Below are 7,898 nucleotides of genomic sequence, written 5' to 3'. Positions count from 1 at the left end.
TCTCTGTTCATAGTATTGCAGCCAAAATCTGTTCTGTCTTTCTCCTCTTCTTCTTTTTCTGGCTGTTCTTCCTGCTGTGTTTCTGTCATTACTGGATTCATATGGGATGTCCAGTTTTCTGTTTTTCGTGAAACAGGGCCTTGTGATGTAGTAGCAGAAAATGCTTGTGCATTCATTATTCTTGGGCTCAGCTCATTGTGTCTTTCTACGCACAATCTTCTATTTTCTTTAATTGTTTTTCTCAACTCCTTAATTGCTTGATGAACTGCGGGCAGTGTTTGTGGCGGGTCTTCACCAAAATCTTCATTCCTAAATTGCCTGGTTAAGGCCTCAACTGAGAAGAGAGTAGCAGGGGGCACGTATCCTTTGTTTGGAGAATTTTTTGAACTAGAAGGTCCTTGCTTCAAATGTTCTGTTAGCAGAGATTTGTACATATTATTCATTTGAGGGTCAGTAGCAGCCATCATTTGTGCAAAGATATTTTTGTTGGTCTCATCATAATCAGTCTTCATCATCCTGATTGCATTGCATGTACAAACATCAGGGTCATCACAATCACAATACTTACATTCTGTACAATTAGGATCATTACAAAAATCTTCATCCGATGATTCTTCTGAATCAACAAAATTTAAATCATTGTCTGATCCAGAATCAGAAGATACAAGCTCATCACAGCTACTAGGAAGATCAAAGGAATTGATTTTTCCTTTCTTATTTCTATATTGGACTTTCTTCTTTGATGTTTCCTTCTTTTTGCTTGAGCAATTTGGAGCTGTGTGGCCTTTCTTGTTACAATTGTAGCATATGATTTCTTTGTCTTTGGAAAACATTCTTGTAAGGTTTAGCTTTGTGATATTTTCCTTTTGGTTTTTCTTGGGAAAACTGGGAATTATTCTTGAAACACTTTTTCTTTCGGTGTTTATGCCCCTCAGAATTTCCAGCTTTGTCAAGGTGCCATTGCTTACAGAGCTACTGATAGCCATGCGGCTTCTTAGGATTAGTAGCTGCTCTAGCAATCTTCATTTGTGAGCATAATTCAACAATTATAGCTTTAACTGCTTGCCTAATTATGCCAAATTTGTAATCACCAACCTTCCCTGGTAATTTGTTGACTATAGCAGAGGAGACCCATTGGGGAAGAGAGGCTACAAAAATTTCCTTCCATTTTGGCTCAAGGATGAGATCTGGAGTCAAAGTGTGCAATTTGTGAAGGAATTCATTGAAGTATTCATCAAAATGCTGCATATTATGCAGTTTCATAGCAAGCAGGGTAATTGTGGTAATATCATTGGTTATTTGGGGAAAGCCAATGAAATTGACTGTAATGCCATAGAGGAGCTTTCCTATCATGTTATTGACAGGCGTGTGAGTAACAGGGTCTATATGAGTGGTACCATCCTCATTTAGGACCACAACTTGTTCCCAACTAGGTAAGAGATTTGGCTCTTTCAGTGTTTCAGCTTTTAGCCAAGAATCCAGTGTACCCTCAAACCCTCCAATTATCCTTCTTGTGGCATTAATGGGACCTATGTCATCTGCAAGATAGGTCCTATAGCAAACAAGCATGGAATGTAGAACAGACATGATTTCAGCTTCAGTACAATTGTCAATATTCCATGAATAAGTAGCATTTGCAGACCAATCCTTACGATATTTTGATTTCATGAGGTCTCTGCGGTCAGGAGCAGGATTCCATGTAGTCTTCCATCTCGATCTAGAAGATGTATCATTGACCTGGTCTTTGTCATCATCAGACTTCTCTTGATCTGATATAGAGAAGTTATTGATACAAGCTTCAAGGTCTTCAATTTGTGGTTCTGCTTCTATCTTATGAAGACTTGTATCAAAACTTTCTACTTCATCTTTGGTGGATGAATCTCCGAACATGAAATTGGAAGATTCAGGCTTACTGGGTTCTTCAGCTTCTTTGGATTTTTTTATGGCAGGATGTGGGCTAAAGAAACTGGGATTAGCAAACAAAGAATATGGATGAGAGGAAGTTGGAGGTGGAAAGGTTATAGAACTGGGTGTTCTGATGTGGCTTTCCACATAAGGATTGATAGAATATGGAACAAAAGTCTTGGGTTCTGAAATATAGTTGCAGACTTGTAGGCTTCAACCCTAGGCTTCTTTCTTAGGGATTCTATTCCTAGAGATACTTCCCAAACTTGTTTTTTGACAACGTCTAGAGAAGTATTAATCTTTACTATTTCTTTTCCATGAGCAGAGGTAGCTTCATGGGTCTTCTTTTCTATCTGGCCTTTCTGTAGAGACAACCTGTCAAGACTCTTAGCAAGAGCCTTATCATTTTCTGCTAGAGTAGTTACACTGCTATTCAGACAAACTGTGTTATAGTCTTGCTTTCGGAAAATACTTTCAGGCATATTTTTCATTTCAGAATTAGCAGTTTCAATACTCTCAAATTTAGAACTGACAAATTTCTCAAGACTAGACAGAGCTAAATTTGTCCAATTAGTAGCAGTAATAGAATCTCTTGCTACTAAAGTAGGATCATCAGCATGTGATGGAAATAATTTGTACAATTTTCCATCTTGAATTCTTATTACAAAATTCTTCCAAGGGGGAAACTCAGTATCTGTCTCCAAGAGATTACCATCAAGGAGTTCCCACTTGTGCTTATTTTGAGTTCCAGTCCGCATCATATTTACATGGAGCTGAGAACAAATCTTTCTTAGTAATTTCTCCCCTTTGATCTGAACAGCAATCAGAGATCTAGGAATATTTGGCTTATTCATCATACTCTGAATTTTTGGTTGGAAAACATGAGCTTTCAAAGGAGGAGGAATTACTACTGGGTTTTCTTTTAACTTTTCTTCTACAAATTTTTCTGGATCCTTGATTCTCTTTTGCTTTGCTTGGTTTCTGAATTGTTTCATCAAGGATTGCTCTATTATATTTGCAGAAGGGTAATACCATTCATAGAATGATATCCACTGGTTTTCTGCCTTCATCCATTCTTTCCAATTTTCAACATTCTGTCTGTTGAAGGCAAGGTGATCATCTTTTGGAAGAAGTCTGACTTCTTCAAGGTACAAATGTTCCTTCTCATGTGTAAACATATCCCAATTGAACATTTTCTTTTTCCATTGATCATCTGGATCATATGGACTTATACCCTTAGAGATCTTTAAAAAAGCAATTATCTCTGAGTTAGAAGGAATTTCTACATGCTTTGGAATCTTGTCAATGGGATTCCTTCTATTTTCAGGGATGGGAGACGAATCAACATAGCCTAAACCATAAGTAGAAGAACCAGAGACTGTATATACAAGCAGTTCTTCTTGCAGATTGAAAAATACAACTTTTTATAACTTTCTTCAGAAGAGTCAGACGGAGGAGTAAATTTGATCATATTGATTTTATGATGGTCTGATGACTCACTGTGTGGTGTTGGTGGTTCTGAAGAAAATTGGCAAAATGTTTTTTGAGCAGTGTGGATGATCACAAACTGAGCTGAACTGCTGAGAAGGGCTTGGCTGTGAAAATAATCTTCTGATAGAATCATACACTACTTGGTCAATTACAAATTGCGGAGGAGTTTGGACTTGGGCAGGATGTAATTGGCTAATTGTAGTTGTGACTGTAGAGACAGAAGCAGAGGGTCCACCACGCTAAACTGTGTTGACTCTGGGAAATCATGTGGTAACTTTGTCGTCTATCTCTGTAATGATTGATTGGGCTGCAGCAACTGGTTTCTTTATGGGCTTACCCCAATTGGTTACCCAATCATCAGGAGGACATAAATCATTGCGGGAAACATATACTGGTGCTACAGGATTACAAGCGGAGTCATATTGTATGAGAGTGACTCGGCCTTCGTCTTTATCAGGGGTATGTAATACAACAGGAATTGTTGTATTATAGAATCGAACACATGTAATATAAAAGATGGCCAAATTTTTTATTTTGTTTTGAAATTTTCATATCCGCCAGTCTGAATACCTAAAGTTAGGCATTGCAAGACATTTGGGTCATCTAGTGCAACAGAAAAATCAGGAAAGACATCATACTGTACAGGGCCTTCGGCGAGGCTTGTCTCAATGCCACCTATCATGGCTTGTGTAAATGTAGTCCATCGATTATCAAATAGGGCTGAGAAAACATAAGCTTTTTGGCCTTTTCTATGTAATGCATTCAGTCCTATCCTTACCATCCCCAGATGGGCGTACTGATAACCAACTTTGAGAGCTGCTTTGATATGTTCAGACTCTAGGAGAGAGATGGTCAACATAGCATTCAATGTTAAGTCAGCTTTGATGGATTTCTCTTTGATTTTTATCTGGCTAAGGGCACGGAAATTAAAAGAGGAAAGTCCTCGATAGACATCATGAGGAGATACTGGTGGAAGTTTCCAATTGACAGTGGGATCTGTCTCTTCTTGTTCAATGAGTGCAGAATTTCCAGAAGTAGATTCAGAACGACGTAATCCTTCCAAACCAGATCTTAATTCATCTTCAGTGTTTATAGATTTAAAATGCTTTGAGCCAAACATTCCCATAGACTCAAAAGATTCAGCAGATGAATTTCTATTTGATGCATCCATTTTAAGATAAGTTGGATAAATACCCGTTCAAAGTCTTGCAGTAAATGATGAAAGCAGAATTGCGGCTTTCTTCTGAAGGAGAAATTGCGGCTTCCTCGCGCACCGAAGTACGAATTATCATCCAACGTCTTCAACACCCTCCAACGCCAATTCCGGAAACAATGGGCTACAGACGCTATTTAAGACTCAAGCGAATTCACGATCCACTCAAACAATATCTCACAACAAAATCCACTCAAACAATACGTTCACAGATACAAATAAAACAGCAAGTTGCGGAAATATGAACAGGAGTTTTTATTATATGGATGCATATATTACAGAGAGATGAATCTCTTCCTCACATTGACTACTACAACATTTAGTAGATATAAGTTAGCTGAAGCATAATAGATCTACAGGCTACCTGGCATACAAGCAGACTGAGTCTTAGGGGAATCGAGAAGCCTACGCATTGGTGCTAGACACCAGTGTGAACCTAAAGTGGCCCGAATCTTACTTTCGGTAGTCTGTCCAAATCTGTAAGTAAATTCTACTTTTGAGTCATTAGTCTGTACTAAGGCCATTCATGAGTGTTGGTTCCCTTCCAGCCTTATAAATAACATGGATAAGAAGTAAGATTCATTCGTGTCTGGAGAGAGGTCTTGAGTCTGAATCAAAACTTTCTCGTGCTCTGCATCTGCGGACTTATAGTCTGACCTGCTTGTAACACGGGAAAATTCAAGTCTTAGGAGAATCGAGAAGCCTGTGCATTGGTGCTAGACACCAGTGTGAACCTAAAGTGGCCGGTTCATAGGTTTGTTCTGTGAGTCTAAAGGTCTTTTCATAATATCAAGACTCAGTCTGCTCGTATGCTAGGTAGCCTGTAGATATGTTATGCTTCGGCTAACTTATATCCACTAAATGCTGCAGCAGTCAATCTGAGGAAGAGATTCATCTCTCTGTAATATTTGCATCCATATAATAAAAACTCCTGTTCATATTTCCGCAACTTGCTATTTTATTTGTATCTGTGAAAGGTCCTGTAAAAAATGGTATCAGAGCCAAACTTTTCCCACCAATCTATAAACCATTCAGGGACAGGGTCATCCTCTTCCATGTCTTCTACTGGAGTTCCTTCAAACAGAAAAGAAAACTGCAAGGAAGAAAACATGTAGTGGAAAAATTCTGCAAATTCATTGTTGTATAGAACGCCTCTTGCTACCTGTCGAGACCATAATTTTCTCTGTGAAGATGATTGTCAAACCTTCTGAAAGTTATGTGACAACTAGTGATTCTATTATCATCTTCATGATCTCTTTTGATTACGTAGGAAATGCTTCCAATCTGCCTTAGGTAATCTAAAGCTTCAAGAGCTTCATTATTTGCTTCATCCTGATGGGGATCTGTCCAGAGGAATTAATGCCTATTCTATACCTGACTTCTTTGATTGGCCACCAATCTTCATCATGATCAAGAAGGCTTTTATCCAGATCATATGAGATCCATCCAGAGGAGGTTTCAATCTCCACAGTGTCTTCATGTCTTTTGACGAAATTGCATTGCAGACTCATTATTGAATGCTCAGACAAAAACTCTCTGCTTAGCATGTCTTCAAAACTGTACTTTTCCCCTTTGATAAATTCAACATCAAAGTTATATTGGCTAAGCTGCATAATCCATCTTACCATAGCAGCATCTTCAAAATCACACTTGTGGATGGCAAATTTTAATGCCTGACAGTCAGTTCTAACAGTAAACTTGGTGTAGATGACAAAATCTCTAAACTTTGATATTCCCAGGCAAACTGCTCTGAGTTCTTTCTTTAGACTGGACCAATTCAATTGATTTTTGGCCCATAATCCAGATGCATATTGACGGATTTCAATTTCATTTTTGCTGCTAGGGTTCTTCTGGCACAAAACTGCTCCCCATCCTTCATGGCTGGCGTCTGTCATTATGATTTTCTCCCATTCTTCTCTGATAGGGGAGAGTGGCTGAATATTTTTTACCTTTTCCTTTATTTTCTTGACTACCTGAGTGCAGTCTTCATTCCATGGGATTGGATACTTCTGAAGCCTCTTGTTTAACAATTTCCTTTCTTGTGCACAATGCTTCAGAAATTTAGAAATGTAATTCAAGCTTCCCAAAAACATTTGTAGTTGAGTTTTATCTTTAATTTCATCTGGGAAGTGATCAACAAAATTCAAACTTCTTTGGATTACAGTGTAGGATCCATACTGTATATTGTAACCCAAGAAGTCTATCATAGGTCGGAATAACTTCATTTTGGATTCTGATAATAATATTCCCATTTCTTTGACCCTGCGGAGAAAGATTTTCAAATGCTTTATATGGTCAGGAATATTATCAGAATGAATTAGTAAATCATCAATATACCTTTTCAAGAATTCTTCCATTCCTTCAAAAGTTTCATCCATTATTCTCTGGAAAGCTGAAGGAGTGTTGATCAAGCCGAATGGCATGATGTTCCACTCATAATGCCCTTCAGGCACATAGAATGTTGTTTTCCATTTATCTTCTTCTTTGATTCCTACTTGCCAAAAACTAGATTTGAGATCAAATTTGGAAAATATTTTTGACTTTGATATATGGGCAAGTATAGAGGAAGGCTTTGGCAAAGGATATGCATCATAGTCCAATATACTATTCAGAGGTTTATAGTATACAACTAGCCTTGGCTTACCTCTGGCGATTTCAGCATGTTTATTAACATAGAATGCAAAACATGCTATGGGGCTCTTGCTTTTTCTGATGAGCCCTTTCTTTAGGAGATCCTTGATTTCTACTTTACACATCTTCATCTATTCTTCATTCATTGCCACTGCTTTAGATCGCCTCAATTTTCCGCTGAAATCTTTCTTAAGAGGAAGTTCTACTTCCTGTTTCTTGATATGCCAGAATGCATTTGGGTCGTCTGAACAACATTCTTTAAATTTAGCAGTGAGATCTGCTATTTCAGAGGCATATTTTCCGTTATCCAAATGTTCTTCTGTCTTTAGAATTTCTCTCGTGACTTCCATTTTTGCTAAAAGATTGTCCATCCTTTCAAGCCTTTTAATTCTAATAGGTGAATTAGAATTAATAAATGGAAAAAATATTTCTTTATTCCCCAAGCTAATGAAGTATCCATACCTCTGGGTCTTTGTATCAAACTTGGCTCCATGCATATTGAAGTTCTGGAAAAATGGGGTCCCAAGGTACATTGCACAATCTATTCCTGGAACAATGGGGCAAACCAAATGAACTCCAATTTTTTTTGTTAGCAGAACATCTATTTCTGCTTCATGCTTGGTGGGGATGTCACCACTTGCTGTAATCACTCTAGGAC

This window comes from Pinus tabuliformis, chromosome 3_1, assembly GCF_031772625.1.
Source record: "Pinus tabuliformis cultivar Carrire ecotype Pingquan chromosome 3_1, CPIR1, whole genome shotgun sequence".
NCBI lineage: Eukaryota > Viridiplantae > Streptophyta > Pinopsida > Pinales > Pinaceae > Pinus > Pinus tabuliformis.
This window is presented reverse-complemented; position numbering follows the sequence as displayed.